Genomic DNA, 27,118 nt, shown 5'->3' with positions numbered 1-27,118 from the left:
TACTGCCACTTAGGTTGGATGGGTGAAACCATTATAAATGCATTGGGTAGAGAAGACTGATAGGTTAGGGATGTGTGATGAAATATGACTGGGGCTTTCCTCACTTTTGCTCTAATTTTTCATATTATCTGCGGATTCTTTATAACAACTGGCATCATTCTAATACATTATTTAAGTAAGCAAGTATTGCATAATAAATACTCATATTATTGTGAGACACCAACCACTATGTGTGTGTTTAATGATTAGCGTTTAAGAGCAGGACTCCACTTTATCATCCGCTGCCAGGACTGTCCGACTCTTAACACTCCCAGTTTTACAGAACATAACCAGCTAGAGGAGGAGTGAGCAAGGCCTGCCTGTACGCTTTTGTTTCCCAAAATGGCACATTTTGGCTTGGGGCTAAAGGGATTTACCGGGTGTTACCCCAATAATATTGGGGTAAACCAACAGTAGTGCCTGCTCCTATCCTTCCAGAGAGTAATTTCATCGAGCACAGGACATTTTAGCAAGTCCATTTCCCCTACAAGCTAGTTTAAGCTCTGGCAGGTTATAGATTCTTTACAGCAGGCAGTTCTAACTAAGGACAGCGGTCTTTGGGCCCTGCAGAATACTGTGGTCTCTCTCCTGTCGCCCCTCTGTTTAGAAGGCACTACTTTTCTCCACATGTCTCTGAATCAACAGCCTAGGGCTATGGTCTCCTCCGGCAGGACAGTCTTCCTCTAAGACCACTCATCTTAGGCCATTTGATGAGATTACCGACTGGCGGCTACATGAGCACCGTTTTCAGTCTTCAATACTCAGTGTCATTCAATATCTTATTGCAAGTGCTTACATTTTGACCCAATTATAGGCATGAGACAGGACTCCAACTCCTTATGATACTTCTTTATTATGCCTCCCCCAAGGGGAGGACGTATAAACTATGAAGGAAGAAGAGTGGATTAGTCCTTACTCGCCAAGAGTAAAGACTATACCACTCAAATTACATTTCTTGAACTGCCCATAGTTTCATCTCACCTCACAGCAAACATTTCACACATACATTTTCTAGACTGAGTAGCACACAGGATGTATCTTAAATCAAAGGTTAGAATACAGTTTCTGTTACCACCAGGGGCAAACAACTGCATAAGTAAGCTGCCAATTGTAATGCACTGGAGGATTCACTTTCTGCGTCATCACAAAGAAAGCACGCTTCAGTGTGCAAAAGTAAGTATGGTGCACAGATGTTGAGGATAGTACATTTGTGTAGCTGAGCTGCCTAACTGGCATATTGAATGTTATATCTCTCCAAAATCACTGACTTTATACATGCTTGTTCAAAGTATTGTTAATAGAAATTTCGGACAGATTTAGACAAGCCTACACTCAATCCTCCCCAACATGAAATAGTATGGGAAGGTGTTGTGAAGGAAGGAGGAGCACAAGCTAGTGCGTTAGTTCAAAGGTTTATGGTCAGTATAGTCATCACCAAAACCTTGTCAGGAGGGCCTCTCACCAACTGTCAGGCACACGTGGAATCCTAAGGAACAAAGAGATTAATGAGCTGGAAGGACACGTGGGATGGGGGAAATGAGACCAGGGACAAAAGGAGGGAAAAGATCCTGAAAAAAATACAATAAGATACATAGCAAACACCAAGCTACTGAATACAACAGTAGGGGTTGGGCTTGAGGCAGCACTGGGACCCTAGACAACAATGCACCTCAGTCCTGATCTGCTAAAATTGGCATAACGGAGAGCACACAACTGGTGTCTTAAAATACAGTGTCGAGCCTCATTCCTTCATAATATGCTTGTGGGAGGAGCCTTTTCGTCCGCCGCACAATCCCTAAACTTTTATAGAGTGGTTCAGTTAGTGTGACTGATGCATGATAAGGCTCTCAATAAAAAAAAATTAAAAACTGAGTGCGTACAATTTGTAGCCTGGCACCGAGCACAACTGACATATTGGTTTTTCTCTCTCTCCAGCTCTTACTCCGACCAAGGAAAAGTCCTCAACGAAAAAAGAACCTACTCCCTTGGTTAATGGTGGTTTAAATCATTTGCTAAGAGAAAAGGCTGAAACGTGACGGCTCAGTGATCCCAAATCAACTCCATAGAAAAATATAGCATTGGCTGAGCTAATGTGGGGGCCTCGCAGCCCCAAGTAATGAAACACTAACGCAGACTCCGCATTGCGATCAGCATGATGGGGAGGGACAAGACATTACCATCCCATACAGTGCAGGATCAACGAGGATGCTTCAGCATGGTGGATACTAGCAATTCTTGGTAGAACTCAAAAAAGACTCACAAATGCAAAATGTAAGGCACAATGTCGGGAATTTCTGAATGTAATTTGGTCTTCAGCCATTGTTTTATAGCATTATTATAGTTTGGAAGAGAAAATCCCAAGTTAATTACCCATTTAAAAGATGTCAGTTTACCAGAAATGAAATAGAAAATAAAAACTTATTTAAACTCTCCAAAATTACTAACACTTAACTACCACCCGAGAAGAGTCTTGGGTAGAACCTACAGCAACTGCTGAGCTAATCGCAGATATCTCTAATCTAAAATTAGCAAAGGCCTCTGGTCCTGGCTTATTTCCTACACTCCTCTCTAAGGAATTAAGAAGAGCTTTGGCCCAGATCCTCAGTGACCTCTCAACTAGTTGGTAGCAAAGGACAGTGCACCAGCACCATGCAGTAAGCCACCACTTCAATAATCTAGAGACTAGACAAAGACTCTTTGTAACTCCTAAAGACCTATCTTTCTTTTTAGTCTGGGCATTCAAATCTTTACAGGTTTGTTACCACCCCACTTAAACCCCTGAGGCCTCAACGAGTTGACAACAGGGCTAGCTTTAGGGCGGTACGACTGGTGCGGCACTCTGGATGCTGACCTCATAGGGCACTGTCCTTAGTAACAACTTACGATTTCAAAGCATCCTCTGCAGAGGTCCTTGTGCATCCAGCTTTCAGGCAGCAATAAAATGTCAAGATAACTTGTGATTAATGTCCCTGTTGGCGAGAGAGGGAGAGATCCGATTTTTTTTTAGTGGCATTAAGTAGCACCAGTGAATATGCCTACTGCAAAGAATACCTACAATGAAAATTACAAATTGCATAGATAGCTGAGTGGATTACTGCTTTCGTCACAGAGATCTTATTGTTACTACAGTACATAAGATATAACCGTAGTATACAACAGTGACTTTTAGGAACTGTAATCAAAGAGCTGCAAACAAGCTGCATAAAATGGTTAGGACAATATGTTTTTCCCCCCGTCTTTCATTATCTATTCCTAATGTTGCTAAAAAAAAAAAAAAAGCTTTCATTTGGGTAGATATACATTCTTATTACTAAAGCCAGCCTTTACTAGTACTTTAAAAAAAATTCAATGTATGTGTGAGAGAGGGGCTATGCAGAGATAAAGGGTACTTTTGCCCGGTGGTAGTCAGGGAATCCGAGGAGGAGGTCCAGAGGTGCGAGCGAGGGGTAGATGAGCAAAACGGATTGTTGCGCCACTTGTACTAAAGCCGGCATTAATTAACAGTGACCAGAGAGGCATTATCATGTGCATATAGGAAGAAAATAATATCAAGGTATTCCAGGTCATAAATATGGTCTCATACACACAAAACCACTTTATCTAGGTCACATTAGCCATAATAAGAGTTTTGAATGCATTAGCTGAGAGTTTCTGGAGTGATATTGGAGTGGGTAGGCGAGTCCTCAATACCAGATGTGGGTGACGCAAGCTACCTGCCGGCAGCTGCTGAAGTCAGAAAAAATGGTAGGTAGGTGTTGACATTAGAAAGAGGACTGACAAGACTGTGTTATGCCACCTCTGTTTTGTTCTAATCATGGCTTGTATGACTTGACACATGCATGCCTTTACCAAACATCTATTACCACGCAATGCCTGTACAGCGCAAGCCTTAACTACGCAGATGCCTTTACAACACAAGCTAAGTATACAGGTATGTGAATATATATATATATATATATATATATATATATATATATATATATATATATATATACATATACATATATATATATACATATACATATATATATACACACATATATATTCACTTAAAAAACCATTGAAATTGCTCCTATATAGTTAGTTGTACTAACTATATTTCGCGCACCCGCAATTCACTGCTGATGCTGTCACATATTACATCATTCATGACATGGTCAGTGACATCACTGATGACATCAGTGATGACATCTCATTTGTGTGTTTCTGTAAAGTTTAAATATGTTTTACATATTGAAGAATGAGTGGATGTAGAAGTGTCTGGATGAAGGATTTAGTAGGTGTGTGACTGACTGTATGAGTGAGTGAGTGATTAAATGTGTCTTACTAAATGCATGGGTTAGTGACTAAACTGTCTGAATGTGTGCATCAGTATGTCTGTTGTTGTGTAAGCTGCTGCATGTGTTGAGCAGTAGCTATATGAGTGGCTATATGGGTTATTGATTGGTTGCCCAAGTATTTGAATGGGAGATTGTGTGTGTGTGTGGGTGGCTGGGAGGTGTGTGACTCTGTGCATAGATGTGTGAGCAGTTGATTCACTAGGTGTAGGAGTTAAAGAGTGCATGTGAAACAGCTATATGGGCGGTTAACTGTGTGCATGGGTGTGCTGGTGAGTGAATGGATATCTCAGTGCTACATGTCCAAGTAAGTACATATGTAAAACACAGTGCATGTGAGAGTTGGCATATATAAATGACTATACATGAGAGCCAGTGAATGTGCGAGTGGCTGTATGGATCATTGTGTACTTGTATCAGTGATTGTATAAGAGAGTAAGTATGTGTTAGTATATGTTTGAATACGTAAGGTGTTGTGTGTATAACTGTACAGTTGAGGAAATGGAAGTGTGATTGATTCTTTACATTACTGACTAGGTGTGTGAGTAACTCCATGGATGAGTGGTAGTGTGTGAGTGTCTGTATAGGTGTAGGAGTGCATATAATAGTGTTGTATTGATGAGTGACTATATGTATGAGTGATTCTATGGCTGAATGAGTGAATGTGTGTGTAGACCTAGGAATCAGTGAGTGCGTATGTAGTAACTGGTATTGGTGTGTCAATGGTTTCAAGAATGGTAGTCTGTATTTAACACTGGGTGTATCAAAGGTTATATAAGAGTGTGAGGAGGTGCATCGTATTATCACATGAATGATATCATCAGTGATGTGATCAGTGATGTCATCAGTGATGTCACTGACCATGTCATGAATGATGTAATATGTGACATCATCAGCAGTGGATTGCGGGTGCGCGAAATATAGTTAGTACAACTAAATATATAGGAGCAATTTCAATGTTTTTTTAAATGATAATTCCTAACTATATAAGGCCTGAAACCTATGGTTTTTTTAACTGAATTTGCAAGGTTTTTTAAATGCCAATTCCTAACTATATAAGGCCTGAAACCTATGTTTTTTTCAGTGAATTTGCAAGGTTTTTTAAATGCTAATTCCTAACTATATCAGGCGTGAAACCTATATTTTTTTTCAATAAATTTCAAAGGTTTTGTAAATGCTAATTCTATTAGCGGATAACGTTTATATATGTTATTTTCCTTCTGGGACCACCTGAGCAGCCATCTTGTTTCTCAGGAGACGTGAGGTACAAGAGAGCACAAAACAAAAGTGGAAAACGCGAAAAGGGGGCAGGGTAGAGACCCCCTGACTCCCTAGCCCTTCTCATGGGGTCCCAGAAGGACCACCAAGCACATTTTTTTTTTAAATTGCGGGGTACTTCTGGGATCCCCTGAGAAGGGCTAGACGGTTGGGGGGTCTCTACCCTGCCCCCTTTTCGTGTTTTCCACTCTTATTTTGGGCTCTCTTGTGCCTCAGTTCTCCTGAAAAACAAGATGGTGGCCAACACTTCCTGGTTTGGACAGTTTGGAATGTTGACAGTCGACTGCCAGCCAATCAGAAACTCGCTCGCGCACGTAAGGGTACGCGCACGCACGCGTACGGTACGCGTACCATACGAGTATGGTGCGCGTATGGTGAGCGCATATAGATATATAATTTGCTCAAATTCAATTTTCTCTACAACTACTGGAGGGATTTTCACCAAATATAGAAAAGGCACTACTGCATACCTGTCCCTACCATTTTTCCAAGTTTGTTGTAATTCCGTTCAGCCGTTCGGGCTGTAGCCGTGTCTAAAGGTCCCATAGAAAATGCCATTTGAAAAATTTCAAATTCAATTTTCTCAAGAACTACTGGAGGGATTTTCACCAAACATAGCAAAGGCACATGTGCATACCAGGCCCTACCATTTTGCCAAGTTTGGTGTAATTCCATTCAGCCGTTCGGGCTGTAGCCGTGTCTAAAGGTCCCTATGGAAATTAACATGGGGAAAACACGTTTTGGGACCCCCCCCCTTTCGGCCTCCGCTTGACGGATCCCCCCGAAACTTTCAGGAAAGGAGCAGAGCTGGCGAAAATTCTGGAAAATTACACGCAGATTCCTCAATCGGCAACAAAGTTATTCCCAATAGAATGTTGAGCGCATATAGATATATAATTTGCTCAATTCAATTTTTTCAACAACTACTAGAGGGATTTTCACCAAATCAAGAAAAGGCACTACTGCATACCTGTCCCTACCATTTTGGCAAGTTTGGTGTAATTCCGTTCAGCCGTTTGGGCTGTAGCCGTGTCTAAAGGTCCCTATAGAAATTAAAATGGGGAAAACACGTTTTGGGACCCCCCTTTTTTCTCGCCCCCGCTTGACGAATCCCCCCGAAACTTTCAGGGAAGGAGCGGAGCGTAGATGAGCAAATTTAAAGAAAATTACACGCAGATTCCTCAATCGGCGCCAAAGTTATTCCCAATAGAATGTTGGGGATTTCCTATGGTAACTAGGTCCTAACTATATATACCTACTGGCGACCGCCAGTAGGATATGGATATATTTATATATATATATATATATATATATATATATATATATATATATATATATATATATATATATATATATATATATATATATATACACACATACATATATACATACATAGCCATATCCTACTGGCGACCGCCAGAAGGTAGTTATAGTTAGGACCTATTATCCATAGGAAATCCGCAACATTCTATTTGGAATAACTTTGGCGCCGGTTGATGAATGTGAGTGAAATTTTCCAAACTTTTGTTCAGTTCCGCTCCTTCCCTGAAAGTTTGGGGGTGATTGGTCAAGCGGGAGCCGAGAAAAAATGGGGTCCCAAAACATGTTTTCCCCATGCAATTTCCCATAGGACCTTTAGCCACGGCTACAGCCCGAACGGCTGAACGTAATTACACCAAATTTGGTAGTCCTCAGTTCAGACTCGTGCCTTTTGCTTATTTGGTGTAAATCCATTCAGTAGTTCCTGAGAAAATGACAGTTAAAGTCGCTTATATATCTATGGGCGCGGTGGATCCGAGTATCTATCCGCGTACCCTCGCGCAGCCTACAAGCACCCTGCCGTGCATGAGCTCAATGCTAATTGGCTGACAACTGCCAAAATCAGGAAGTGTTGGCAGCCATCTTGTGCCTCGGTAGAACTGAGGCACAAGAAACCAAAAATAAATCCTGCAAAACGCGAAAAGGGGGCAGGGTAGAAACACCCTGACCCCCTAGGCCTGCTCATGGCCAAAAAAAACATTTTCTTTTTTTAAATCGCGGGATGCGCGTACGATCCGCGCATCCTAGCAATAGAAAAAAAAATAAACGCGGTCTCCCTGTAAATATGGTAATTTGTCCCCGGGAGGGCCAAATACTGGGGGCAATAGTAAGAAAAAAGTGTGGAGGGGGTCCCAATCCCCCCACACTGCCCTGGGGACCGCCACCAGCGGGGCTTTTTTTTAAAATAAAAAACCTGTGTGGGGAGGGCTTAAGTCCCCCCCACCCCCCACACGCCCCGGGGATCACCACCTCCCCGGGGCACTCCATCTTTATTTTGGGGGTCCGTTATGGACCCCCAAGTCCCGGGGACCACCACCCCCGAGGCTTTTCAAATGATGGGAGGGGGGGGCCTTGCGGCTCCCACCCTGCCATTGCAAACTGCTTTCCTATTTAGAAGAGAGAGCAGGTGCTTCCAGGAAGCGCCACTGCGCTGTGTTGCAGAGAGGTGGTGCAGGCCGTACCCCTTTTTACATTTTTCTGCTACGCAGCTCTGTGGCACTTACTGGATGTACTACGAATTCAGATTTACTCACCTGATATCAGGAGAGACCTCGGTGCTGCATCTTTTAGCCCAGCACGGACCCTGAAAAGTAATTCTAACCATACTTACAAGTAACTTGTATTTCCTTCTATAGGAATCCATTGCCTGGTTTTCACCAGAAAAGTTTCTAAGTGTCTATTTTCACAAACTACAAATATTCCTAAAGAAATCGCCTTTATGACTTAAACGAATTATTTCAACTGTTGACAGGAGATGCACCAGTGCTGGATCCAGGATCCACCACCGAGTAAGAAAAAGTCATTATAACACTACTTACTTGCTAAGTGAATTTCCACCCATAGGATAACATTGGTGATTCTATGTGAAAAAGTTTTGAAGTGTCAACTTTTAAAATACAATAATACTCCTTAAAAATCATTACTGTAACCAAAACGCTTTTACTCAACTGTTTACATGAGATGTCCCAGGACTGACTCTAGGATCAAGTCCTGTGGGTAGAAAAGTAATCCATAAAGTAACTAATTGCATTTAACTAGAAATTCCCATTCAGCTCAATGTTGCATTGGGTTTGAAATTGTGTTGCCCATTGCAACACAGTTAAACTACTGTACTTAAAACTCTATTGCCTATTTGCAAAGTATTTAAAGTAAAGTAATTTATTCTGAGAAAGTATATTTTGGATTGTAATGTATAATATAATTATAATGTAATTTAAAAAATAAAGTATCTAAAAATAAATAGTATAAAAAAATCAGTATAAAAAAAAATAAACATAAGAATTAATACATTTAAAAATTGTCATTTACAAAACCTTTGAAATTCACAGAAAAAAACTATAGGTTTCAGACATGTTATAGTTAGGAATTAGCATTTAAAAAACCTTAGAAATTCACTGACAAAAACATATGTTTTAGGGGTGTTATAGTTAGTTGGACATTTCACTCGTATACCTATATCCCTACCCACCCCTAACCCGTACAAACACCCTTACCCACCTAATACTCTGACAAGACTGAGGTTCTTTTTTTCAGTCTTAAATTCACCCCTTCACCCAATCTTTGGTGGCCATCAAAGTTGGTTGTTCCCCCCAATCCTGTCCCAGTGTGTTAGAAACCTTGCAGTGAAATTTGACTCAGGCCTGACCTTCAAGCCCCAGGTTGAGTCTTTATCCTCCACCTGTTTTTTCGCCATCCGAGCTCTGAGAAGGATGCTGCATATCATTCCAGTAGAACATCGCAAGATGATCGCCCATGCCTTAATAACCTCTAGGTTGGACTATTCTAACAGTCTCTACTTGGGCCTCCCGGACTTTTTAATTGAGTGCCCTCACACCATTTAGAACGCTGCTGGCCGGCTGATTCTGAAGATCCGGTTTTAAATCTCGGTGTCTGGTCATTTACGTGCTCTCCACTGGCTTCCTGTAAACAAGAGAATCCTGTTTAAAGCTCTGATCCTGGCCTTTAACCACAGGGACCCTTTTTATCTTAGAAGCCATTTCAAAGCATATACACAGGAGAGAGCCTTAAGATACAATAATCACAAACGTTTCCAAATCCCTCGTATTTACAGGGCCAAAAAAGGAGGCAAATCCTTCACCTTCTTGGCAACTAAGCAGTGGAATATACTTCCTCTTAATGTGAGAAGCAGCCTGTCTTAAACTGTTTTTAGAAAGTCCTTAAAAACTCTCTTTTCAATCCTGGTTTAGCCATCCGCAAGCCTCTTTTCTGCTCTGCTCTCTGGGTGATCTTTTCCTCTTGCGCCGGGACGCCTCCTTGAAGGTAGCTGTGCGCTCTATAAATTGTACTGTATTGTATTGTAAAGGCATTGCGTTGTAATGCCTGCTTCCCCATATGATGTAGCTATTACTCAACCACACACAAAGCAATAAGAGAATAAATTAGGTCAGGTTTGGAAGACATTTTTTAAATGATAGTTCCATCATGTGCCTCTAGATATAACTCACTTCGTCCACTTCTGAAATGTTCTAGCTGAATTTCATCCCAATGTTCAAAAGCTCATTTAATTCATTTCTGTAGCAGTCCCCATCTGAACCTCAAAAAGCAACAGATGGTAACCAATAATTTATCTGGAGTACCTGATGACCTTCAACATATGAATGGGAAGATAGGCCATCCCAAATTTCTGAGCCTACTTTCAAAAAGGTACTGTTCTGGTCATACCAGAATGTACCTATAGCAAAACGGAGAAACGCTGATGCTTCATCGACCAAACAATCAAATATAGCCATTGTGGACGGTCCTCTGGCTGGCTAGTTGGCCGAGCCCTAAGATGATATACAACGCTGGTACCAATATGAGCCACATTGGGTTGTGGGACAAAATATTTGGTCAAAATCTGACTTTACAAAGCCCTCTAAAGACAAATGGTTCACAATGTGGAGTGAGATGAGCTGTATTACACTAGATCATTCTGGGTAGCTCAGCTCATCATGAGGCACAGTGGAGCTGTGCTTACGACGAGCTGAGCTCGTCATGAACAATGGGGTTCGATAAGGATCAGCACAGGAGGGGAAAACCATTAGCAGCCAACATCTAATGTATGAAGTTAACATCTGATGGAGACATCTAACCGCAGATTCCTTAACTTAGAATTTCCCACAGGCGCCAGTCTGGACCGGAGAATCTTCAGCAGTACCCCTGCAATATAAATGTGTACATGTTCACAGACTTTATTTTGGTTTACTTTATTATCAGCCCTTATTTGAATTCATTATTGAATCACTGAAAAAGAAATAGAGGTCACGAGGGAGTTTTTTTTGGTGTGTTGTTGACTTCCCCCTCTTCTCCCTGACCTAAAAATATACCTTTTAGAGGGGGTCCCCTACTTCTTTGCATAATTTCCTGTTAGGACCTCAGGACTCAGCCCAGTTATGCGATCAGAAAACAGTCCGGTGGGGCTTTATGTTATTTTCTCCAGTGGCGCCCGCAGCAGAGGACTTGTCTCCCCCTCAACCCCATTCCACACCGCAGTCATCCTTAGCGGTAGACGTCGACACAAAGTCATCCCGATGCAGTTTGAAGGAGACAACCCTGATGGTGGACGTCGACATGACACCGCCTCTACGTCGGTCGGTGCCGGAAACTCCATTTCCTGTCACTGAGAAGTGTGGCTCAGGGGTTAGAGGCGGAAGCTGAGATCGGCCCTGGACCAGGGTTCAATTCCCCGCCCCGACGGGGGTTGGGCTCAATAATTCCACGGACTCGATAATTCTCGCTCCGGTGCCTACTCGACTCACAGGTTCACACTCTGCGACTCTGGGCAATAGCTTGCTTAATCTCCACAACGGCCCCTCGCGGCGGGATGCCTGGCTTTCACCTTGTGGATACCCTGCCGGGGTATCTCACAGGGGAATACCAGGACGGGTTCCCTAAGCAAGCGCATAGATGCCTGCGATGTGGGCGATTTGCGCTATATAAATACATGTACATTTACATTTACATTTACTGAGGCTCTTGCACCTCCACAAATAGAGGATGCGGCCACTACTGTTTCCAATTGTTCCCCAGTGTTGCAAGAGGATTCTGCAAATACTGGTGGGGCTGAGCATTTGGATACTCTTGGCCAGACTCGGACAGGAGGTCCTTTGAGCCTTGAAGGGCATGTTAGTCTTCAACCGTCCCTTACCTATGATTTACTGTCACTCCCCAGAATAGCGACAGAGGCTAGTGCGTCTTTTGCTGGTGTCATTAGTAGGGCTGCTAACATTTTGAAGTTCCAGCCCCAGGTTGTGTGTCTTCCTTTGGGTCCTTTGTTGGATCTGCTCCATCAAGACGGCACTAACGTTGATTCTTTACTGCCCTTCGAGGAGTCACTATTCGACATCCTTTTGGGGCTTCAGCAAGACCTTCATCAGGAGACTCTGTTGAGCGCTATTGCACACCCTCCCCGGATCCAGACTGGCACCCTGGGGGAAATTCTAAGCTAAGGAATCTGCGGCTAGACCATGTCTCTACCAGATATATTGTTACCGAAGAAAAGTAACTTTTCCTTTCAGAAACACAGTGGTTCCTGCCCTGCTTACTTACAAGAATGAAAAAGAACTACAAGTGGTTTGTCCCCCGGCAGAACCACTTGTAGTTCTTTTTGATAATTCCCAGGTTTTGAGGGTTACTGGGTTACCCCATTAACTGTAATAATACTTACAACAATGCATAACCTTCCCCAAGATCAGGGCTGGGACGACAAGGGACCCTCACTCAAATGGTTAGTACATCAGGACCACAGCAGACAGGCAGTCTCAGACATTAATACATTGCTGACTACAGTGAGTGGTGAAGAGTTAACACCAGCTCAAAAACATTGCGAGAGACCTGGTATGGACTTCTCCAATGAGGACAACGGATAGGCCACAGGCAGGGAATTAAAAGGGGTAAATAAAAATCAGATTTTGCTGGAAGGAATGCCAGGAATAGGGCACTTTTATACATCTGACTTGGTGGTGCCTAAAACCATGGATGTTCAGGGAGGAAGTGTTACACATAATAGGTGAGATTTACACCATCACTCTCCTTAGAATCCCAGAAGTTGCATACCTGGGAATTCCAATTATGTCAGTATTCACTTTACATCTCACAAGAAGAAAACTTTTAGTCATAGCCCTTCCCACAGCAAAACATATTATTGCAACCAGTTGTTAATTTGAAAAAAAAAAAGTGCTAGGTTCTAGCCAGGAAGCAGCTTGCACCAGTCCATTTCTCCTTTTAGAACCAGCTATTGAGCCTGAAAATGGGGAGAGGATATGGCGTAATGGCCAGAGCTACCGACTTCGTACTGGGGAACCCGGTTCAAGTCTCGAATCGGCTCAACATCCTGTGATTCTGGGAATATCACTAAATCTCCCTGTACCTACCAAGAATAAATGTGTCCTTAACCCCTTTGATGCTGGTGACGGAACCATTCCGTCATCAGTCACGGTTGAGCTGTGCTGATGATGGAATGGTTCCGTCACGACCGCACCCTGTTCTGGAATGTCCAGCACCGGGGAAGAATCTGCGCCGCACGGAAGCGGTTAACCGGTGCTCATGAAAAGCACCGGAGTTGATGATTAAGTGCCTGTGCTGAGCACTGGAAAACACAGGCTTAAATTAAGCAGTGATTGCAACACACTAAAGCAAAAACTCCATACCCACATTCTGCGGGCTGGCTTTCCAAGATCTTGGACCGGCTAGTAATGAGAAAGTGAATGCTAGCTGTAGAAAATTGGATTACTAATTCAGGGGAGTGAAATCTAACTCAAGCAGCAACCACCTTTCTTGTCAGGGTGAAACATAAGTCACTCAGGTGGGCCTGGGTTCAAGGTGCAGGTCCAGTCCTTCTCTTTTAGGTAGCAAAGTAGCAGTTCTTTTTGTGGTAGAGCTGCACAGCAGTCTTTTTGAGTCTTCCACAGGTGCAGAGGTGTACTGAAGAGTTGGGTCTATTCTCCAATATTTATACTTGGTCCTAGGTTTGAAGTGGGAAATGTTTCTAGACTCCTCCCCCTACAGAGGAATCTGGAATTGCCTGCCACCCTGCCTGGCCCCAGCTTGTCAGGGGGCACAAAAGACTAGTGTGAAACCCATTGTTAGTGCGCTAAGGTACAACCTTTCTGATGTAAAGTGTGGTAGGTGACAGCTTATCCCCCCATCAAGTAACAGATGGCCTATCTTGAAAAACACCTATTCCCCCTTTGTCTCACTGTCTGGGAGTAAACGCAAAGACCAACTGCCAGCTACATCTAATCATGTCACATGGGATATAGGATGTAGGCTTAAAATGATTGGGAAAATGTCAGAAGTGCAAAAGGAACAGATGATGGACGGAATGCTGAACAGATCAAACATTCACCCGTAGTCCCAAGTTTGGGATAAAATGAACAAGTTACTTACCTTCGGTAACGATATATCTGTAAGAAACATTAGTTAGTGTTAGATTCCTTACCTTAGAATATCCCCAGGCGTCAGTCTGGATCCGGAAACTTTTGCGTAGCAGTACCCCTGCGCGTCGGTAGGCGTCGTCTGCAGGCGTCCCCTGCGGCTCCGCGTCCGTCGTTGGCGTCGTGCGCCGTGATGACGTCGCTGGAGTATATAGACGCCGCCTCCGCGCGCTGACGTCAGTTCTTTGCACACAGCATTTCCGCGCCAGGAGACGCAGAGCCATGAGAGAACCAACACTGGTGCCATGTAAAACTAGGGCCCTGAAAGGGATGACCTTAACCCTAGGTATCAGTTCGCAGAACGGGGAGGATGGGTGGGTTCGGTAAGGAATCTAACACTAACTAATGTTTCTTACAGATATATCGTTACCGAAGGTAAGTAACTTGTTCATCTGAAAGAAACACGTTAGTGTTAGATTCCTTACCTTAGAATACATACCCCAGCAATACCAACCCCGGTGGTGGGTCTGCGAACCAATACAATACTACACCAGAAAGTCCTGGAGGACAGAACGGCCAAAGAAGCCATCCCTCCGGACTTGACTGTCCAGGCAGTAGTGCCTCGCAAATGTGTGCAGCGAGGCCCACGTAGCCGCTTGGCAAATGTCCTGCAAGGGGACTCCCCGGCCCAGGGCAGTAGTAGCCGCCGTGGCCCGAGTGGAATGGGCCCTCAGCCCAACAGGAGGCTCCTTCCGAGCCAAAGAGTAGCACGCTTTGATGCAGAGGACGACCCATCGAGAGATGGTTCGTTTACAAACCGCCCGTCCCTTCTTCGCACCCACGTAGCCAACAAACAGTTGGTCATCCACCCGGAACTGGCGTGTGCGATCCATGTAGAATGAAAGCGCACGTTTTGGGTCCAGACGGTGGAGCCACTCTTCATCCTTCGAAGGATGCGGAGGCGGGAAGAAGGATGGGAGGGTGATGGACTGCCCGATGTGAAAGGCCGAAACAACCTTGGGCAGGAAAGAAGGTCTAGTCCTCAGAACCACCTTATCAGGATGAATGGACAGGAAAGGAGGTTGGACAGAAAGAGCCTGGAGCTCACTCACTCTCCTGGCAGAGGTGATGGCAACCAGGAAAGCCGTCTTTAAAGTCAGGAGACGGAGAGGACAAGAATGAAGGGGCTCAAAGGGAGCACACATCAGGAAAGTTAGAACCAGGTTCAAATCCCACTGAGGCATCACAAACGGAACAGGTGGAAACATGTGAGTGATGCCTTTCAAGAAACGAGTTACAATCGGGGATTTGAACAAAGAAGGCTGATCAGGAAGCCTCAAAAAGGCTGAAAGGGCAGAAAGGTAGCCCTTGATAGTGCCCAGAGCAGAGCCCTGCTGGGCAAGAGAAAGAAGAAACAGAAGAACCTCCGAAAGAGGGGCAGAAAGAGGATCCACAGCCTTTGCTGTGCACCATGCCACAAATCTGTTCCACCGACAGGCGTATACCGACTTAGTGGAGGGACGCCTGGCTGCCAGAATAACATCACAGACTTCAGGAGGCAAGTCAAATGGCCTCAACTGCCGCCGCTCAATCTCCAAGCATGGAGGTGGAGACTGGACAGGTTCGGGTGGAGGACCGTCCCCTGCTGCTGCGACAGAAGGTCCTCCTGAAGGGGCAGGCGGATCGGGGGACCGACTGACATGCTGAGTAGCTCGGGATACCAGTACCTTCGAGCCCAGTCCGGAGCCACAAGGATAACTTGGGCCCGGTCGCGCCTGATCTTCTTCAGCACTCTGGGCAGAAGTGGTATAGGCGGAAAGGCGTATAACAGACCGCAACTCCACTCGCGCCGAAAGGCGTCGCCGTGCGAGTGCCGTCTTGGAAACTCCAACGCGCAGAACTGATGACATTGCGCGTTCTCTTCTGTGGCGAATAGATCTAACCAAGGCTCTCCCCATTGCAGAAAGATGCCTTGCGCCACGTCCGAGTTCAGACGCCATTCGTGATCCATCGAGCACCGACGGCTGAGTTCGTCCGCCCTGGCGTTCAGAGAACCTGCCAGGTGTTGAACCGTCAGAGTCACGCCCTGACGTTCCAGCCATTGCCAGAGGCACAGAGCCTCCTGGCAAAGGGTCCACGACCCCACTCCGCCCTGTTTGTTGCAGTACCACATGGCGGTGGTGTTGTCTGTGAACACCTGCACTACACTCCCGTTGACAAAGGGGAGGAATGCCTTCAGTGCTAGACGAATCGCCCGTAGCTCCAACAGGTTGATATGGAGCCGGGACTCCGCCGGAGACCAGATGCCTCTGATCGCCGCCTCTCCCAAGTGGCCTCCCCAGCCCTGGAGGGACGCGTCCGTCACGACAACGTGCTCCGGTTGGGGAAGGGAGAGGGATCTGCCTCTGACCCAATCGCGGTCCGTAAGCCACCACTGCAGTTGTCTCGCAGTGCCCTCCGAGATCAAGACGTGGTCGGACAAGTTGCTCTGATGCTGGGCCCACTGAAACTTCAGGTCCCACTGCAGAGCCCGCATCCGCCACCGGGCGTGATGCACCAGAAGGATGCAGGAAGCCATCAGTCCCAGCAGCCGCAGCGTCAACCTGACCGAAACTCGGGATAGCGGCTGAAAGATGGGAATCAAAGCCTGAATATCCTGAACCCGCCGTTCCGGAGGATAAACCCGAAACTGCGCCGAGTCCAGAACCGCTCCGATGAAAAGGAGCTTTTGAGAGGGACACAGGTGTGATTTCGGCACATTGATGGAGAACCCCAGGTCGTGCAAGAGGTCTGCCGTCATCTGAAGGTGGTGGACGACTGTCTGGGGCGAGCCCGCCTTCAACAACCAGTCGTCTAGGTAGGGGAAGACTGAAACCCCTAACCTGCGCAGATGGGCTGCGACCACCGCCATCACCTTTGTGAACACCCGTGGGGCGCTGGTAAGGCCGAAGGGGAGCACGAGAAACTGAAAGTGCTCCAGGCCTACCGTGAACCGCAGGTAACGCCGGTGGGCCGGCAGGACGGGGATGTGAAAATAGGCGTCCTGCAAGTCCAACGCTACCATCCAGTCTTGCGGGTCTAGAGCAGCCAAGACCTGAGCTAACGTCAACATCTTGAACTTCTCCTTCCGGAGGAAGCCGTTGACGTTCCTTAGATCCAAGATAGGACGTAGGCCCCCCTTGTCCTTCTTGGGCACCAGAAAGTAGTGGGAATAACAACCACGCCCTACTTCTGGCCCAGGAACGCGCTCGATGGCCCCCTTGGCCAAGAGGGCCGTAACTTCCTCCTGCAGAAGTGTCAAGTGGTCCCCCGACACACGGTGGTTCTGCGGTGGCATGGCTGGAGGAGAGGTCTCGAAGGGGAGGGAGTAGCCCCTTCGGACAATTTGCAGCACCCACCTGTCCGAAGTGATCGTGCGCCAGTGAGCGTGGTGATGGCGAACCCTGCCACCCACTGGCGTCACATGGGGCCGAAAGCACGGACTAGGAGGATTTTGGGGTAGATGCTGCGGGGGAGGGTGTGGTCTGACCCCGCCGTTGTCCCCGACCGCCACCACGGCGGTTTCCACGGCCGCCACCGCGTTGAAAGGATTGTTGCGGCGCGTGGCTGGCAGCACGTGTGGGGGCGCCCCTTCCTTGGCCACGAAAGGGGCGAAACGAACCCGGTTGCTGACGCTGGGTCGAGAGACCCAAGGACTTGGCCGTGACCCTGGAGTCCTTGAAGCGTTCCAGCGCGTGGTCCGCCTTGTCACCGAACAGGTGACAGCCATCAAACGGCATGTCCATCAATGTACTCTGGACATCTGCCGAAAAATTGGCGGATCTCAGCCAGGCGTGGCGACGAATCGCCACCGTCGTCGACATAGCTCTGCCTAGCGAGTCGGTCGTATCAAGACCACACCGTATTGAATATTTCGCTGCATCTCGGCCCTCAGCCACAGCCTGACCGAGTTTTGCCCGCACCTCCATGGGGCATTCTGGCAGCAGTTCCGCGACCGTATCCCACACAGAGTGGGTGTAGCGGCCCAAGAGGCAGGCGGTGTTGCAAGACCGCAGGCCCAAACTAATGGACGAGAAGACCTTCTTGCCAAATTGGTCATACCTCTTGGATTCCCGGTCGGGTGGGGCCGACGGGAATGCGGACTGGGAGGTCGAGGCCTGGATCACCAGACTCTCAGGAGTGGGGTGGGAAGACAGGAACTTGGGGTCGTCCGGACAAGGACGGTGGCGCCTGGCCACGTTCCGATCGACAGGCGCACCTGAAGCGGGCCTGGACCACGTGCCCAACAGAACGTCCGACAAGGCTTCATTAAACGGCAGCAGTGGCTCCTGTGGGCATGACTGCGGTTTGAAGACCTCGGTGAGGATGTTAGGCCTCACGGCCGCGACGGGGAGCTCAAGGTGTAAGGCCTTGGCAGCCCTCATCAGCACCACAGAATATGCAGCTCCCTCCACCGATGCCACGGAAGGAGGAGAGATCAAACCAGGGTTAGGAGAGTCGTCCAGACCACTGGCATCCCCCAAGTCACCTGTCCAGTCCGGGTCATACTGGCACTCGCGTGACAGAGGGTCCTCGGACCCCTCCCAACCTTCACCGAACTCTTCATCTTCTCCGTATTCGGAGTCAACGATGTAGACCGGTTCCTCGGGGTTCATGGGCCCCATCGGCGCCGGGAACGGCGTCGAGCGACGCCCGTCCGGCCCCGCGTCCGGCGTCGGCGAAGGCAAGGGGACGGCGCCGCAGCCCCAGTGCCGCCCGAAGCCGGCACCGAGGAACCGGCGTCGCGCGGAGGCGGAGCCGCGGGCAACCCCGATGGAATCGGCGCCGGGTTGGATGGGCGTCCATCCGGCGTCGACCCCGAAGGCCCTAGCGGCGCCGCGATCGGCGCCGCCGGCGGCGCCGGAATCGGAGCATCCGACGGCGTCGAGGCAGGGTCAGCAGAACCGCTAGGGCCCCCGGACGGGTTCACTGGGCCCGCAGGCGCCGTGGAACCCGCCGGAGGAGACAGGGCCCTCATGGCCATGAGGAACGCCTCTATCTCCTCAGGCGTCGCACCGTGCCCAGGGACCTGAGGGTATGGGGCAGGCCGCGCCGGCGACTCTCGCGGAGCCGCGGGGTTGGGGTCACCCGAACCCCCGGCCGCATCGCGCGAGCGTCGGGGGGGAGTCGGGGGTACGATGACGACGCCCCGACCTCTTGTGTTTCTTACCTGACGAGGATGACGAGTGGTGTCGACTTCCGGAACGCTCGGCGCGGCCCCGCGACCGCTCCCTCGAACGCTCTCTCGACCTCCGGCCGGACCGGGACCGCTCCCGGTCCCGACGTGGGGCCGACACCCGGAGCTCCAGTAGCTTGCGGGACCGCTCCCGTCTAGCTTTGCTGGTGAGGGCCCGGCAGTCGACGCAGGAGTCCACGTCGTGGTCGGGGCCCAGACACCGGAGACAGAGGCGGTGATGGTCTGTGACCGACATCGTGCGCTCACAGTCATCACAGTGCTTGAACCCAGGCATCCTAACAGGCACAAAGTGATAACAACTCGAAAAAACTTGGTCAAAGACCGGAGTACTGCTCTTCAGATCTGCGTCCACTGGCGCGGAAAAAAGAAGAACTGACGTCAGCGCGCGGAGGCGGCGTCTATATACTCCAGCGACGTCATCACGGCGCACGACGCCAACGACGGACGCGGAGCCGCAGGGGACGCCTGCAGACGACACCTACCGACGCGCAGGGGTACTGCTACGCAAAAGTTTCCGGATCCAGACTGACGCCTGGGGATATTCTAAGGTAAGGAATCTAACACTAACGTGTTTCTTTCAGATGTATTGTTTTTTTGCTCACCATGCCATTCTAGTTTGGACCCAGCCATATGCAAATCAGTCTTGATCCTGCTCCCCATGGCAACAGTCCAGCCCCAACTGCCAAGTCTGGTCCTACCTGGACAAGAAACAAGTTTCGGGGTATCACCCATCATCAGCCAGGCTAGCTTGAATCAGGAGGCATAGCCAAGAAGGGACCCACATCTGGGCATACGTGAGTGGGGGTGAATGTTTCATTTGTTCAGGATCCCGTCCATCATGTTTTCTTTTTGTTTTGTCGCCCTAAGTGGGAAGAGTATGCCTACACTTGGGGCCTGTTCTCACCGTGCCATTATCCTCCCGTTGGACATTTGAAGCTGCTCTAATTTAATTTATTTCCTTCCAATCCCTGAATTACCACAGCCTTCTCCTTTGCCTTTTCTTAGATCCTAGAACAACTATCAGGTATTGACCAAGAGCTTTATTAGTTAAGGCTCGGTTTTTAATCAGGCCCAATTTGAAATCTCTCTTTCAACTCTTCAGACAGCAATCAATCATTTATGTGCATTTTTGGCCTGATAATGACCTATAAATAATGATGGTCAAAATGCTGTAGACACAAATCATTAGATTCATGGTCTCTGGCTTATAACATGATTTTGTAAAAGCCTCCTAATGTTTCCTCATGTTTATTATCAGTTGAAATCAATGCCTGTTTGCTGTCATTTTCACAATCTCATATGTTTCACATGCACCGCTCACTGTTTTCAACATGAGCACTGTAGGAAAGTGCCTCTTTTGACATGATTAGCAATCAATTTTTCCAGTGCCAGATCTCTTCTCCCAAAACTGTACCACCAATGGTACAACTTCAGTGGCCCCTGTAAGTCCCTAAGAAATGGTACCCCTGGTACTTAAGGCATGGGCACTGAAGAGGGACTGGGGCTGCAGCACTGATTGTGCCACCCCAAAAACCCTTCTGCACTCTGCCATTGCAGGTTGTGTGTCCTGTGGAAGAAAAATCTCGACATGGCACACAGCCCTGTGTGCCATGCCCCCCATGCACTGCATAAGCTAAGGCTAAGTCACCCATACTGCAGGCCTTTAGCCCTAAGACAGGGTACACTATATCCAACAATATCCAGTCTATTCTGGGATGTTGTAAGTGAGCAGGGAAGCCATAAAGAGTATTTGGGCTGGATACTTGTCAACATGAGTTTCCTAGCTCCATGATGGCTTCACTGATTTCTGAGATGTCTGGTACGAAACATCTTGTTTTAATAAATCCTCTCTGATGTCAGTGATGGATTTATTAATAAATTCACACAGTAGGCCTTTTTAGAGGGTCCCCTGAAAACCTTGTTTCTGACTTGTTTTTGCCAGTCTGCCCTACCAGATTTGTTACTAACCTCATGAGGTGGAATTCAGCACTCTCAGAGGACAGAAACAAAGTCTATTCTGAGCGGAGGTTCTTCACACCTCCAGAACCAGCTAGCCTCTCTGGGCGGGAAGCTTCAAAAGCAATGCAATTTATCCTATATATAACTATATCATTTTCATATCTGTTTTATGATTCATTTATCAATATTTCATTTATTGCCTATTTGCATATATATATATCTTTCTGTATTTTTATCTCAAAATTTTTCAATAAAAAATTTCAACACAAAAGCAATGCAGCCTTTGAAATCCAACCCAGGAACCTCCAGCTAGTGGGAGAGGCCAAGCCTCCTTTCTTGCTCCATTGGTGGTGGGAGAAAAGGTGAGAAAATCAGTTAGATTAGGAGGAGGGTCTCCCTAGGCTGGAGCAGGCAAAGTGAACCCCTCTCCTGAAATTTCACCATCTTGGAATGGGGGAGAAACCTTCAATCAGGGCTAGGGTTGTGCCCCTTCACTAGAGGGTGTAGATGCCCTAAAGGTAAGCAGCCCATTGACTGCTACCTGTCTCCCCTCGTAATACCCCTGAATTAAATATTTAAGTGGTACCCCAAGACCTAAACATCAGATTTGATGGACAAGAGAAGACGAGGACAAAGAACGCTGACTGCTCGAGAACTGTAGCCCTGCTGAAGAAAAAGGCGCAACACTCTGCCTGCTGCTCCTAGCTGCTGCTGTGTCTTCCTGAAAGCTGAAAGGACTCCTAGAACCCCGGAGCGCCTCCAGCCTTTGAGAAATTGCTGTGACACTCCCTTGAAGTGAAGGTACCACTGCCCTGCACACCGCAAGCACCGATCCTGTAAAGTCTGGTTTGTCGACTTGCTGCTCTCTGACGACCTCGATGCAGCACCGAAGCAAGAACAGCTCCGTAGAGTCAGATATGCCTCATCACCAAGTTTGGAGGCACTAGGAGCTTCAGGAGCCATGGCGTACCAATACCCGAGGTACTGACGCACCAATGGTAAAAAAAAAAAAAAAAAAGTCCACAGCGGACACCCAGAGTAAGCACCCGTCGAGGGACGTCGAGACACCAGAGGCCCACTTCTTGAGTGTCCCAGCTGTCCCGAGATTGCCTCTCCAAGTTACCTGCTCCTGACAGCGAGGACCTCAAGACGCACAATGCCTGGCTGGCCTGTTCGCTCTTCAACAGGCCCACCGGCCCCAACACTGACCAACCCTCCCTACTCCAGTGGTCCCCAGGCCCTTGCGACCTCCTCCCTGCAAGAAGATCCACCAAACTTTCCTGTACGTCCCTCTGTGCAGTGCTTTTTCAGCCTCAATCGTGGTCAGCATCAAATTTTGCCTAGGTCCACGTATACTATGATTATTGACTATCTTTGACGCTTTGTGGTTATTGGCAATTTTACTTAAAACGTCAAAATTCACATCTCAGGTTCCCCTTACTGTATTTTTGTCATTATGGTGTCACTCTGTTTATTACATTTTACTCTATTTTTCTAATTCAGTTTGGGATTTTTATTGTTTTGTATTGTGGGCGGTACTACTTTTTGGTTCTGCCTAAATATTTTACATGTTGCCCAAAGTTAAGCATGTCTGCGCTGTGCCATAGCTACTACTAGCGGAAACCACTAACCTGGAACTGTGCCCGATTCACAGGAACAGAGAGAAACTCCCCACACTCCAGAAGACAGCCCCCAATATGTTAAGTGGTGAATCTCATATAGAAAGTCTAACCTAAGGAGATGTGGGGAACAAATCCAAAACAAACAACCACTTCTAGATTCCCCAGAGGGCTAAAGGAGTTCGGGTCATTGAGGTGATCAAGAATATGAGCTTAAGAAAGAAAGTAGAAAATAACTCTCATGAGATTTCTTCCCCCAACATAACCATATCATACTTAGTTTTATATTAACACGCCTGTTCTGCAGAGACAAATATTCCACTTACCAGCGAAGATCTCCAGAGTGTTAGGAATAAGATTGCCAGGAAATAAGGCAAAACAGGCAAAGACTTCTATGCCTTTCACAGTCCGTAGAAGTCTGTAGTAGTGTTCGATAATTCCAGAGCCTGAAATAGTTCAATATCCTGATGTGCAATCGCACATTAAATCCATTCAATGTGAGAAGCATTTGACACATACAGAAATCCGGTATGTAGGTTCTTTGATATAAAAAAAAAAGGAGAACAAATGAGCTGTGATGGTCGTGCATGAGGTTTTCCAAATAAAGGTAATAGACACTTTGAAGAGGCAATTGCGGGTCTGAAAGTCAAATGCGACCACAGGAAAAAAGAAAGAAAAGGCGGAACAATAACTGAAAGCCCCAATAGCAAAGACGCGGCCGCGAATTCACTTCAAAGACGCGGCCGCGAGTACAGGGGCAAGACGCGGCTGCAATAACACTCCTAACGTGGCCGCGAGTAAAGAAAGAAAGACGCGACAGCATAAAAAAACTCAAACAAGATCGCAATTTCAAAACAAGCATTTGCAATGCAATAGGTCCCGCATTTACGAGAGTTTGATCTATTGGCATTGTCAAAGACAATGGCTTTTATTTCAAAAACCAAAACATAAATAAAAGGCAATGTCATTTACAATAAAAATAGTTCAAACTCTCGCAAACGAGAGACCTGTTGCATTGCAAATGCTGGTTTGGTTATGAGAACAGCATCACTTCTGGCCCATATGTACCATAAAATGGATAAGTTACAGGAATTATAGGTCAGGCCCTAAGAGTTCCATAACGGCACCCCACCTCCTGTCACTGAGGCCGGTGATTGAGGGGTGGGGCCTATTGAACCCTTCATGTTCCCGTGAACTTCCCAACCAATCAACTGACCGACTATTCTTTTCTCTCAAGTCCCTGCATGCAGGGGTAATTTACAGGCGTGGTGTGCTCTTCATCTGCAAAGCACTTCAGCAACTTGTCGTGGGTTGTAGGTGCGACATACATTCTGCATGGGGGAGCAGGGGCGCAGCTATCAATAGTGCAACGGGTGCAGCGACTCTGGGGTCCTAGGGTTGCTTCATACCTGGTATACCTGTTTTTACTATCACAGAAGGCGTCAGGGTGCCCTTGTTTAAGGCCTCGTCAAGCAGACAGAGCAAACTGCAGAAGACCTACTCTGACCTCAAAGGGGTCACATCCCGCCCATTGGTTACCAGTGTTTGCGTTATCGTCACTGTCCTGTGCCTGCTTCACATTCAATAGCTTTCTTTCATCTTCTTGTGTTTGTCCCTCCCCCTGACTCTTTACCATACTTTTGATTATATGTATGGTGTCCTTGCACAGCACACTTTAAGGAAACTATGTTTACTCTACGCTCCGGGGTTGGGGTGCTTCGATTGGGGGGTTCATGCTTTCCACGGGCTCCGTGTCACTTCTGGGTTTGGGGTGGTTCGATTGGGGGGTTCATGCTTTCCACAGGCTCCCTGTCAGTTCTGGGGTTGGAGTGGTTCGATTGAGGGGGTTCATGCTTTCCACAGGCTCCCTGTCAGTTCTGGGGGGCTCGATTGGGGGGTTCATGCTTTCCACAGGCTCCCTGTCAGCTCCTGGGTTGGGGTGATTCAATTGGGGGACGGGTCATGCTTTCCACAGGCTTCCTGTCAGCTGTCGGGGTGTCAAGGACCTCAAGACCTGGGTCTTACAGTGACCCCAGCACTTAGAGAATCTGCCCCCTACCCGCCCCTTGAGACCGTCATGTGTGAGTAGTTGCGCTTGATTGGTTGGGGCATTCCCTCCTTGCTGCTTCCCTCACAAGGGGGCCAGCTGCCTCCATGAAGCTCCCAAGACATGTGTTCAGCTGTTCTTTGTTTTAGCTCCTGTGTGTCAGTTCACTGTGTAGGCACACAAGCATACCCTGCTCTCTCTGGAACACTCACACTGCTGAGTCTTTATCTCTCACTCTACTGTCTCTCACACACACTGTTGTCTCTCTCATACTGGTCTCTCTCTTACTCTGCTGTCTCTCTCACTCTGCTGTCTCTCTCACTCTGCTGTCTCTCTCACTCTGTTGCCTCTCTCCCTGAGATATACAGCGATGTCTCTCACACTCACACACTTCTCTTTCCCTCGCACACACACACTCCCTCAGGCATACACAGCTGCCTCTCTCCGTCACCCATACACAAATGGAGGATGTCTCTCTCCCTCACACACACTGTTCCTATTGTGAAGTGCTCTGACACCTCCGGGTAAAGTCCCCTATAAAAACGCATAAAATAAAAACATAAAATAAATAAATGCTGCTGTATCTACCTCAGACAGACATGCCTGCCTAGCGCCCACTGCTGTCTTTTCCTCTCACACACACTGCTATATCTCCCTCACACACACCTGCCTCACGCACACTGCTGTCTCCCATCACTCAAGCGCACACACACAATTGCCACATACACACACTGCTGTCACATAGAAACTGCTGACACCACAAATACTGATAACGCGGGCACGCTGCTTTCACGGAGACTCCCTCTGCCCCTCCTTGACATGCCCTCCCCCAGAGCTCCAGGCCGGGTGGACGTGACCTCTCCCCCTCTATCACACCCGGGCACAGCCGAGGCTGAGCAATACCACGCTGCAGATGACTCATCCGGTCTGTGGCTTAAGCCGAGCACGGACTGCCAGTCACGTGACCTGCTGGATGTAGCGCTGAGTCACACGGGGAAACCCTCCAGGATGGCGGCACCAGGGGTTGGACTGGGACAGAAAATAGACCCGGCACCTAAATAAACGCGGACCCTATTCGAGAACCAGTGCAGTTTGGCTGGAAAAAAACAACAAAAATCTATCTCCGTAGAGCCGACGGGAATATATAATTTTCATGTAATAGCTTCTCGGAAAAAGCCTGCAATAAAAAAAAATCGGCTAAGTATTTTTCCTCCTCCAGGTGAATTACAGCCATTTAATATAATCGCCACTGGTTATACACACACTCCAATTTGTATTATAGTCCTGGCACTTAAGACTGCTTGAGCATCTTTTAAAGTAAAGAATTCTACCGATTGCAGAATGCACAAAGCAGTCATCTTTGTCATCTTCCTGCTGGCTAGGGAGGGAAAGTGAAAGTGCGCGATGCGCGCTGTGCCGCCGGTTTCTCTGCTGAAGGGAGTCAGGAGGTGGCACGTGCGGACAGGAGATTGTGCACTCCATACGCGTGCACATCTCCTGTCTGCGCATGCCACCTCCTGTCTCCATTCCAGCACCAAAGCGGCAGCAATAGTCTCGCTAGCAACTCAGCGCATGCGCTGCAGTCGCACGCGAGACCTAAAAAGAACGCAGCCGCGTATACAACTCTAACGCGCCCGCAATTCTGCTGACAAAAAATAAATAAATAACAAACAAGAACAATTGGCGGCCAAAAGAAAATAAAATAATACCTCCAAGGAAACAGGACTCCTAGAATTGCAAAACAGGAACTCCCCAAGAAGACACAGGAAGGGGGTGTGGTCTAGGGTTCAAAACCAAAAGCCAAACACCAGTTCTATCTGCTGACCTGAATTTATAGCTTAAGGGAGCGTGTATACACTCTTCTTCGAACAGCATGGCAAGGGAATCTCAAAAAAGAGTTATTTATCTCTGCAGGGCATGCCTTCTATTTATGATTAACAGTGGGGCCATTTGATGGTACAGGAAGCTTGAGCTCTGACACTAGTGGGCTGAGGTCAGCTTAATTTATTGACTTGGAGGGTTACCTTGACCAGGTTTGTTGTTATTCCTTAAAGAGGGGTGCCGCCCACCCCAAATAATAATCCAATTTCTTATACCACCTCAATAAAAGAATCAGATATGGTCTTGAGCAAAATTGCTATTTTGGGAACAGCAGTGGCATATTTTACAGCTCTACAGCCATGGAATCA

The 27,118-nt window shown here is 47.5% G+C and overlaps 1 protein-coding gene across 3 annotated transcripts in view; it reads right to left on the bottom strand.

Annotated features, from left to right (window-relative positions):
* The window catches only part of SCRN3 (secernin 3), a 172,583-nt gene that overhangs the window by 18,169 nt on the left and 127,296 nt on the right, over positions 1-27,118 (bottom strand). Inside the window, exon 8 of one of the 3 annotated variants that reach the window (XR_015308418.1) lies at positions 2,923-3,008. The exons of the other annotated variants lie outside the window; for them this stretch is intronic. The gene's annotated coding sequence lies outside the window, so the exon portion shown is untranslated. The remainder of the gene's footprint in view (positions 1-2,922; positions 3,009-27,118) is intronic. 3 annotated transcript variants of the gene reach the window in all.

This window comes from Lissotriton vulgaris, chromosome 2_1 (assembly GCF_964263255.1).
Source record: "Lissotriton vulgaris chromosome 2_1, aLisVul1.2, whole genome shotgun sequence".
Taxonomy (NCBI): Eukaryota; Metazoa; Chordata; class Amphibia; order Caudata; family Salamandridae; genus Lissotriton; species Lissotriton vulgaris.
Note: the sequence above shows the minus strand (reverse complement) of the source record. Positions and strands in the feature narration are given on the sequence as shown.